Here is an 11,782-nt window from a genome sequence, read left to right as displayed (position 1 = left end):
AGTATTATTATTTCTAAATAGGCATGTGTGTATCATTCCTGATTAATTTAATTTTTTAATATTATTATTATTATTTTTACGCTTTTGATACAGTCTCGAGGTGGACAATCTGCATATTTTCTTCAAGAATATGAAGTAGAAACAGATAAGTGAGTGTTGCAGGCTGTTTATTTTCCTAGCCCTGACTAGTTTTTTCAACGATATTGAAAGAAAGAAACTGTAATTACCTTTTGATTTAATTTTTTTTTTCTTTTTTGTTATCAGTTTTATTGAGATGTGTCTTAGACCTCCTTCAGCCAGTGAAGAAGCATTGACAAATGATTGGATAAAAGTGCGTCAATCTGGTATTAGATATTATCTATCTCTTGGTGATCAAAGGATTGTTGACAAGAATTTCACCATCATGCCAAAAGTTAAGTTTGAGGTAAGGCATATCTTCTTAGTGATTACTAACAAAATTTTCACATTGATTGGCGAAATTATTTCAGTAAGCCATGATTTTCAAGCATGTGAATAGTAAAAAGACCCAAGCTTGTCAGGCCTTACATTTCTTGTTATATATTGCTTTCTGAGTTGGAAATTCCTTTATCCTTGCTATATCCATGCAACAAAAAGACCTTAGTAATTTGACTAGATTTGATAAATTTTTGTTTGTGTTTCTGGATTAGAGCCAAATCCCAGCAGCAGAGCCTTCATTAATTGTTTTAAAAAGAGATGATTATTTTGTGCACCCCTATTATTATGAAGCATGTGGTCCTTCCTTTTACTTTTGGTTTTGTCTTGCACTTGAAGATAATTCCTGCTTAAAACTCATGTGAAAGCTCTTGTGCTTGGGTCATTTTATGTGTACGTTATTTAATACATAACTACTTTATATTCTTTGCTTTCCGATTATCCTTTTAAATAACAAAAGCAGGTTGGAAGGATGACTTTAGGTGGGCTGCTTGCTTTGGGGTACAATGTGGTTGTCAGTTATAAATGAGCATCTACATCAGTGAATAATAACAATGTATCTATTTCACTTGAAACAATTGATACTCTTGGTGAGACATTCATGGTGCTGAGGGATACAAATCGAAAAGTATGAACTTAGTATTCTTTACTAAAATGTGTTTCTTTTTTAACATTCTTTTGGAGAAGTTTATTAAGGGTGATAGCCATGGTTTGAACACAAGACCAACCATTTGATGAAGAGTGACTTGGTTGTCCCCTTGGGAGGTAAATAAAGTCATTATGAATTGTGTGCCTATATTATTACTTTGTAGAGGTTTAGTGTTGATACTATGCTGATGTCCTTATATATTCTTTTATTAGGATATGCTGCATTAGTGTCCTGTGTTTTGAAGTTCTTTCTATTACATATGAAGTACATTTTGGGTATAGGGGAGGATTGGTGGACAACCTGTTTGGTAAACACAAATGAAATTTGTTTACTTTGGGATCAACCAAGTTACTAGAAGGGAACACATTACCTTTATCAATCCTTTTCAACATGACTTTATATGTTAAACTTATTATCACCTTGATTAATCTTATTTTCTGTAGACAGTTGGAAATGAAGCATCAAAGATGGGCGTTAGTGGACCGTGGCTCACTAAATCATATCTTAAAATGAGTATGGATAGAAAAGGTTGTAAACGAGATAATGTTTTTCTAATTTATTAATGTTTATTTTACTTGTGAAATTTAAAATTATTCAAAAGCTTTTATGTGGTTTCCTTGGAGCCTTTTTTTATTAGTTTGTGTGGTTCACTCTTCTCTCTCTTGGAATTTGTTTGAAGGTAATTTAGAAAAATATAAAATAAAATATACATGTATGACTTAAGAGTAACGATGATTGTGTTGTTGGCCTGTACAGGTGTACCTCGTCTTAATACACCTCCACTTTTGCCTAATACATCTCTGGCCACTGGCCAGCAATCAAGACAAAACGATAATTGCACCAAGGCCAATCCGGGTTACTCCGAATCTTGTTAATAAGCTTGAGGATCTATCTTAGCCATGGACTCGATCTCCAAAAAAATAAAAAAATGGAACCTGTAGTGGCAACAGGGCATTTCATTTCTTCAGACCCTCCTGCAGATAGCTCAACCATCGGTATGTTTCATTGACTAAGAGACTATTCTGCTTGCCAATTTATTTTTTCTGGGTATGTTGCCATCGTCATGTTTAAACTTCTCTCATGAAGCAACCATAGATCCTTCCAGTTTCAGGGACACCATGAAACTTGCTCCAATGCCCGATTCATATGACTTGGATAGAGGATTGCTTTTCTGTGCAAGCAATACAAGAATGGACTGGAAGATAAGTTAGAAGTCTCTTAATCATTTTGAAATTATGACAGTGAGAACTTGAATAGAATCATTTATATAACTCTTATGTTGATAATTCAGGCTTTGTTGGAGAATAAAGGTTTCCCAGTTATAGTTGGAATTGGTCTGTTGAACTACTCCCTCCCTCCTCTTGTTGTTGATATTAAACTTGGCTGGCTTTTCTGCTAGCACTTACATATTTGATATTAAAGTATGTAAATTGAGTTGCATAGGATTTTCTGAGTGATAATTAACATGCTTATATTCTATTATTAGTTCCATTTGAGTTGGAATCTAATTTCCACTTAGTGGATGAGATAAGAGACATACTGGATCAGCAACTCCACCTTTTCTTGGAATATATACTTTTTTTTGTGAAGGCTCAAGAATGTTCTGGTATTTTGCTGTAATGATGTCTTGTACTTTTATGAATTTTGAGTAGAAGTTCCGTGAAAAAGAAAATGATATTCATCTTTTTTTTTTTAGAATTAAAACTTGACGTAATTTCCTTTTATTAATCTGATTTATTAATACAACAAATTCTCATCTAGTTATTTACATGCATTAAAGTGTTAAGTTACAATTATGCATAGGTTTGTTTTCTGCTTTGAGCTGTAGTTTAGCTTCCTGAAATCTTTCCCTGATCTCTCATCTTTGTATTTTTCCCATCAATACAAAGAAGTTTCTTTTCCAAAAAATAAAAAATTATGTACATTTATTTTTGGTGTGTGACGTTGATTTTGCCTGTGAAACTGCGCATGTTCCCTGAGTATTCTTTCTGTTTAAATGAAGACAATGCTCCTAACTGAATCAATGAACCTAGTCTAAAATATAAATTTCTCTATATATATATTTATGGCGACTTGAACTCCTTAATGTTCACAAACACATACTTATCCATCCACCCAAGACCGCTTTGAGGTAGTCTCAAGTGGCCGTTAAGTCTAAAATAATAAAGGTACTCATTTTCTTGTTCATGAAATGACTATACTATAGGTTTCGTTATTCAATTGAAAGTTATATTTTGGGATTGATGCTTGAGCAAAGAAAATAGGGCAAACTAATTGAGATTGGAACAAATGAAATCCTGTAAACATTATATATTTTAGTTTCTTTTTAAGTATAAATATAATATCATTAACTTTCATATATGTAGTATAATATATTCTGAGTTGTGCGATAGAGAGATACCACACTTTTTAGGTTTCATTGAGCCATCGTGGTCATTGAGAATTGGGACAAATTTGGATAATCGGGCTGAAATTATCTTAGAGCGTATATGGGTCAAACTTTATTAATGCCATACCATTTCTTGTAAGTAAAATTTTCATTTAATATTAATTTTACTTGTACCTTCTGATGTTTATTTTAATAACTTTTTTTTTTAAATGCAGACATCACTGGATGTTAGTGATCATTGATCCAGATGACCATGCATGTTACTATCTTGGTCCACTTAGAAAATCTCCTTCAAATGATTTGAAGAACCTTATGAATAGGTAATACATTTGAAACTCATTTTAAAATATAATATGGTTATTTGATATGGAAATAAAAAATTAACATGCTCTTCATATTGATGTATATATAGTGTATTTTCACACATTAAGCGAAAGACAGGAAGGAATGAAAAAAATTACAAGTGGAAAATAGTCGATTGCCCTCGTCAAACATCGTCAGTAGAGTGCGACTTTTATATCACAAGGATGATGAAGGACTATTGCTTGAAAGAGACACCCATGCGATGGCTAACTAGTAATGTAAGTATATTTATTATTATTGAACAACAATTCTATTGAATTTAACTTCTGACTTAGTATTTTTATTTTGTGTTTTGTTGTATGGTGGGAAGAATACATATTACACTTGACGAAATTAATGAAACTCGAAATGAATGGGCAACCAAGCTTCTTGAGCGGATGAGTCATAACTAGAGTAACTTTTGAAATCAGAACTAATTGTAGTTTTTAGTTAGCACTTACATAGTTATTCCAACTGTATATTTTGATCTTGTAATTTTTAGATTTGGAACAAACTCAGTTCTATTGATTTTGTCTGCCTATTGATTCTGTCTGATCTATGTTGTAATTACACAGGAAATTATGAATGAATATAATGGTTAAAAATAGAGAAATGAAAAAGTTCTCTTATTCTACATGGGACGTCGGTCTCAGTAAAACTATCGTCTTATGTATTGCAGGGGACGATGCTTACATATAAATTGTCATCTCATGTACTATAGGTGGATGACGTTTAAGTAGGAACTGTGGTTTCATTTACTGCAATGGATGACGCTTGCATAGAAACTGTCGTCTCATGTACCACAAGAGACAACATTTGTATAGGAATCATCGTCTCATGTACGACAAGAGATGACACTTTTATTTAAACTGTCGTTACATGATTTACATGGCATGACATTGCATGGGACGACGGTATTAGAACCGACATATGAGAGTCCATACGACGGTTTAAAACCATCGTCCCATGTCAATTTTGTAGTAGTGAATATATATGTAATTTGTTACTAGTACTGCCAGTTCTTGATTAATTCACAGTTTTGTTTTTACAAGAACAACATTAAACTAAAAGCAATAGATGGTATCACATGAGGGGGTCCCTCCTTGTGAAAAACAATGGGGTTTTGGCTAGAGTATCTAGCTGGTTTTGCCAAACCATCAGCTAAATTGTTTTCAATTCTTCTAACAAAATTAAAACAATAATAACTGAATCTACTAATAAGACTAAGAACTTCATCAAAAAGGCTCCATATACTCTAATTTGGCAACTTCTTTCCTGCATTCAAAGCTTTAACTATCACCAAGCTATCTGAGAATACCACTATTCTTTTCCATTCTTGCTCCAAAGCCCACATAAGTGCCATTTTGATTGCCAGCAATTCCTCGTGAGTGGCAGTTTTTGCCATAGTAACATCTGTTTTTCCTGCCATCCTTGAGCATTCATTTGTAGAGCAACAACTGCTAGGCCAACTAAATTGTCCTTATAAGTTCCATCCACAAAAATCGCCATGTCCACCTGTTCACACACTTGGAGGTTATTGCAGATCATCAAATCAGCATTGGAACTGCTATTTGCCTCCTCTGTGTGTATGACGAATTCATCAAATCTTCTTTGAATGCGTTCAATTGCCGAGAGCATATTTGGCTTGGTTCCCTGCCTAAAATAAGCAATTCTTGTTTTCCAAATGGTATCTAGAACACAAGCCGCATATATTACAATCTTAGTATTTTCAAAACAGTTATTCATGCTTAGCATTGATTCCAGGAATTCCTTAAATGAATTTGCATTGATTCGGTCCACCAGTATGTTTCCTGGATTAGCAAACCACAAAGTTCTTACAAAAGGGCACTCCCAGAATTAATGACTCACCATTTCCTCATTGTTTTCACACAAAAATAGCTTTTATCAGTTAGAAAATGAAGCTTATTCTTTGTTGGTAAGACTTTTGAGGTCGTCCTTCTTCCAAACTTTTTCCACAAAATTTCCTGAGAGTGGAATTGAAGTTTTTGATCCTTCAGATATGCTGACTTCACACTTAGGTCTCCATGCATTTATTCAGAATCATTGCCTCCTCAAGAGATGATTTTCTGAACATAATTGTATCGTCTGAGAAATTGCTGGTGCCAAATTTGCAATCTCAATCCCCTTTAATCTCCTTTCATTCTATTTTTTAGAGATCAACTTAGAAAGTATCTCATTACATAGTAGGAACAAAAAAGGGGATAGAAGATCCCATTGTCGTAAATCTCGTTGAGGACAAAATTTCTTGAGCGGAGAATCGTTGAGCAATACTGAAAAAGACATCGAAGTCACACACCAAGTGATTAGCTTGAAAAAATTATCAGAGAAGCCATTTTCTCTTAGAGCTCTCAACATAAAAGGCCACTCCATACAATCATAAGCTTTGTGCATATCCACTTTAATTGCCATTAGCCGTCCCTTTCCTTTTAATGGTATGGACTATTTCTTGAGTTAGAACAGAAGCTTCAACAATCCATCTCCCTGGAACAAAGGCTGCTTGAAAGTGGAGAAATAAGCTTCCCAATTACACCCCTCATTCTATTGGATAAAATATTTTCAATGACCTTGTAAATGAAGTTGCAAAGACTTATCGGTCTGAAGCTGTCAACTGTGTCTGCATTTTCCTTCTTTGGGATTAAACAAATCTAGTAATAATTCAATTTGGGGTTGACATTGTCCCCAATACTTCCTGTAAAAGCAGCCCGACATGCCATTGGGTCCCGGAGCCTTGAGAGGGTGGAGTTCAAAGACAACTTTTGTCACTTCCTCTTTAGTGGGCACTTTGCATAACAACTCATTCTCATCATCTGTTATTTTCAAATGAAACAAATTCTCCAATTCTGGATCAATATGGGGCTGATTCGAATTAAAGAGCCCTCTAAAAAAATCATTAAAAACTTTTCCCATCTCTACCATTTTTTTCCTTTAACTGACCATTTATGTTTCTTACTGCCTATATATGATTTCTCCTTCTTCTTATGGCTGTGGACGTATGAGAAAATCGAGTATTATGATCTCCCTTGATTAGCCAAGTTTCCCTTGATCTCTGTTTCCAATTCATTTCCTGCCTGATCCATAACTCATTCAACTCCAAGAAAAGCTTTGCTTCTTCTAGCCTTTTCTCAATAACTTCGATCTTTTTTTTTTCTGGCAAGCGGAAAGTTGTTCTTCACTATCTTTGCAAATATCTCTTTGTTGCTTCCAGCTTCCTACAAATATTCATAGAGTTTTCTCGTTTGTCATATCCATTCCAAGCTGAAGCAATGACTTCTAAGCAGCTCTCCTCTCTGGTCAAGATTCGTAAAATATGAAAGGCCTAATTCCTCTCATATTATCCATGTTTGAATCAAATAGAATGGGGAAGTGATCAGAAAATGTGATAGGCAATTTTCTGAGGTGGCCCACTCGTCTGATGCGATAGCTCTGTCTAGCCTTTCTCTAATTAGTCCTCCATCAAATCTATTGTATGGCCAAGTAAATTTACAGTCTAAGAATCCCAAATCTATCACAGTTACTAATATCATTATGAGCTTTTATTTGTGGGCATGCTAGTGAGCTTGATTGAACAACCCATTTGGACATATATGAGCATGCTTGGGCCATAACACGTGTATCTTGATATTGGGCTTGAGCCCAATTTTGGCCACTATATCACACAAAAGTGGTAAATCATTTGGTAATTCGTTAGGAAAGACTTCATTAAATTCTACAACCAACATAATTGTTGCATCTGGAACACCTGTAGGCTGAACAACCTCTTTCCCAATCAACACATAGACTATCTCAAACTTCCGCAACTCCAAATTAATATGTGCTAGGTAGGGGTGTTCATTGAGTGAATTGGTGGATTATAGGAGAATTTTACTCATTTAATATAAAAAGTCGGGTTGGCATAACCTGCCCAATAAAAAGAAGTTTGAATCTGTCCAATGGAATGATCAAGTTGGTCAAGTTAACCCACTAACCCGTCTTTATTCATATTTTTTATTTCAAAATTTTAATTACTTTTCTTGTTTAATTATTAAATATAATTTTATAGAGTAACGTTATTAAAGGTTTGGTTCTAAAAAAACAAAACAAAAAGAAATTAACAAAAAAAAGATACTTTTTCTTATAAATTAGATTAAATGTATTATAAAAACAATACTCTACATTAATTTTTAAAATTATTTTAATTATAGAAAATATTAATTGAATTGATTGAATCAACATTAAACATTCATCCTCAAAATCAAAATAGATAATTAAAATGTTATTTTGTTTGTTAAATTATCATTTTTAATACAAATTAAGTGTATATAATTACTTTTTTTCTTTTCAAAAACAGTGTTAATTTTTTTCGGATTACGTTTTACGTTGGTTTTTTTTATTTGGTAAGGGTGGATTATAAATTTTGTTGAACACCCTCAGGATAACAGATTAGTGTTATTCCTTGGAGTTGTAGACTTTTCGTTTGGTTTGCTAGGTACTATCACAATTTTAACAACATCAAATATAAAGTTGCAAGTATTCATTTGTCCATCATGAATGACATTTCTATCACATTGCCAAGGTCTACCCAATAGCAAATGACATGCATCCATCACGACCATATCACACCAAACAATATCTCTATATTTCACACCAATAGAAAATGAAACTAAAGGATGTCTTGATACTGTTACTCACTACCCTTTTTAAGCTATGCTAGCTTGTAAGGCTGGTTTATGGATGCTTTTCTGTCTTAATATTCAACTTATCCACTGCCTTTTCTAAAATGATGTTCTCATAGCTGCCTGCATCAATCACAAAGCGACACACCTTGCCCAATATGGTACAAGTAGATTGGAAAATATTGCTTCTCAACCAGTTATCCTCATTTTTGTAGATTTTGGCATCAAACGTACTTGACTTCCTAACAACCAAAACATAGTCATAACATCTCCATATACAGCCTCTTTGTTGATTGCTTCTTCTTCATGAAAAATCGGTTGGCCAATAATTTATGCACACTCCTCATCTGTAAAATTCATATTTGGCAATTTGAATTTTGACAAATATTTTAGATTTATTGTGTTTATTTTTGGTTGACTATGTTAAGAAAATTGACTTTTATTTTATTTCTTTTAAATTTTGATAATTCTCCTTTATTGGTTATTGTATTTTTGGTAAGTTTATACAAATAAAGTCTTCTTGTTACATATCTTTTAGACTTTATTTTCTTTCTAAATTTAACTAATTATTTCTCTGTTTTATTGTTAACCGAATATATCTCTAGGCAGCTCACAATTAGCCAAGAATGAGTAACTTCTCAAAGTTATTCAAAGAGAGAATCTAACCATAATCAAGTCCAGATTCGAGCCGTTTTGCAGCTACAAAATCTCTGTCTGTTCCCACAACTTCGGCTACATTGATTGTGATTGAAAGTTTATTTTTGGAAACTTTCCTTGTGTGTGTCGTGCATCTATAATTGTGTAAAGCTGACTTTGGGTAAGTATTTTGTGTATAAATACAAAACAAAGCATCAGCCCTAGGTTCCCACTTCTTCGCCTTAATTTCTTATACTTTCAGAAGAGTGTTTTTCTTTTGTAAAGGATAGTTGTTAAGCAAAATCTTAAAGAGAAGTTACGCAAAATCTCAAAGAGAAGAACGTGAAGAACAACCTTCAGGAGAAGGTTCATCAAAGTCTTGCATCGGGAGGAAGCAAGCATTCATCAAGCAATTTGAAGGGAGTTCAAACCTTGGTGTCTTAAGGAGATTCATTCAACAAAGAGAGAGTACATCAAGCTTGCAGCAAAACCATTAGAGGGAGTCTAAGTTTTGTTTAAGTCAATTACTTTGTACTTGTGAAATTTTACTAATGAATCTTATCTCTGGGCGTGACCTCGTAGACTAGTAATATTCTAAAGGATATTGACACCACGTAAAAAAGTTATGTGTGTCATTTTATTATTCAGTTAGTTCTATTTTATCACACTGGTTTGATATTCTGTAGTGACAGGAACTTGATATGTAGCTACAGAATACTGATTTGTTGTACCAACTTGTTTGTTATGCATTTAATTAATTTGGTTAATTAAATAAAAAGTCGATAATCATAAATTACGAAATTTCAATTGGTATCAGAGCGGGTTACTAAACTCTTTGTGAGATCTTGTGATTATTTTTCCATTTAAACGGTTTCGTGTGATATGTCATTTTTCGCAGAAGGAAGCTCCATAACCCGACCACCCCTACTCAATGACTCTAACTATCCTTATTGGAAAGTGAGGATGAAGGCTTTCATCAAGTCTCTAGATGAAAGAGCATGGAGATCTATTTTATCTGGTTGGTCTCCATCGGTTGAAAAAGATAAGGAAGGTAATACCAAGGTAAAGTCTGAACTTGAATGGTCCACTGAGGACGAGAAGTTGTCTGGATAAAATAATAAGGCCTTACATGATATTTTTAATGGTGTTGGTGAACGTTTTATCAAACTAATTTCTTCATGTGATTCAGCAAAAGAAGCTTGGCTAATTCCTCAAACTCAGTTTGAAGGAACTACCGATGTCAAGTGAACTCGGTTTACAATGCTTCCAACTAAATTTGATGAACTTAGGATGTTAGAATCTGAAACTCTCTCTAAATTTTATGAAAAATTGTCTGACATTACTAATGAATTTTTTGCATTGGGTGAGAAACTTGATGCATCTGTGTTGGTTAGGAAAATTGTGCGTATCCTTATTGATAGGTTTGATACAAAGCTTTTGGCGATGGAAGAAGCAAAAGACTTTGGTAAGGTGAAGGTTGAAGAGTTGATGGGTTCTTTGAGAACGTTTGAATCGAATCAACAAATCAAACAAAAGGACAAGCCGAAACCACCAACTGATAAAATAAAGGTATTGCTTTCAAGATTTCTGAAAAAGAATCACTACTACAAAATTGGGTTTTTAGGACTAGCATTGCGAGTCCTCTATTTTAGAGCCCTTAAAAACTGGGGTTTTTTTAGTCCTAAAAAATGTGCGAGTCCTAAAAAGTTTTATTATTAATTTTTAAAAAATGAATTGGTGGCCAAAGCTCCCACCGGAGCTCCGGCAACAGCGGCGGCGCCACCACCGGCGACGGTGGTTCGAGAAAACAATGATTGGCTTTCGAAGCCTAAGGCTCGGGGAACGTCGTGGTGGTGGTGGTTCTTCGTGGAACGGAATGTGGTGGCCGGATTTGAGGTAAAAAGTTTCGGACTCCCTAGATTCCGACGAACACCAAAAATGAAATCCAGCGACTTCTAACCCGATCCTTGGTTGGGTTTTTCTCGCATGAAAGTGTTGAGTACGATGGTGGTGGTGGCTCGACTCACAACGACCCAAGGTGGTCGGAATCTCGTCGGAAACTTTGGGAAAACCCAAAACCGATCTTCTCCGTTGTCCGTCTTAGGAGGCGCGTGAGGGCTCGAGCTCGCGGGGGTCGAAGCTTCGGTGGCCTCTGAAGCTCCCTGGCCGGCGCGTGTAGCAGGTGGTGGCGGGGAAGGCGGCGGTCGGGCTCGGCAAACTTTCAGGCGAGAGAGAGGGAAGGAGAGAGAGAGAGGAGAGAGAGAGGAGAGGGGGCTGATAGTGTGGGTCTGTTTTTTTTAATTTAGTTATTTATAAAAATAAAAAAAAAATTAGGACACGCATTAGTTTTTAGGACTCGCGTTGCGAGTCTTAAAAGAAATTCTTTAAGGACTCTCAACGCGAGTCTTAAAAAGTCTAGGAGATTGGAGGGAATTTGTGATTTTTTAAAATTCAAATTTTAGGAGACATATAAGTTTTTAGGACTCGCAATGCGAGTCCTAAAAAGTCCATGAGGTGTTTTTTTAAAACCCAAAATCAAACTTTTTCCTAAAAGATATTCTTTAAGGACTCGCAACGCGAGTCCTAAAAAGTCCAGGAGGTGTTTTTTTAAAACCCAAAATCAAACTTTTTTAGGACACG

The sequence above is a fragment of the Humulus lupulus genome, chromosome 1 (genome assembly GCF_963169125.1).
Source record: "Humulus lupulus chromosome 1, drHumLupu1.1, whole genome shotgun sequence".
NCBI classification, from domain to species: domain Eukaryota; kingdom Viridiplantae; phylum Streptophyta; class Magnoliopsida; order Rosales; family Cannabaceae; genus Humulus; species Humulus lupulus.
Note: the sequence above shows the minus strand (reverse complement) of the source record.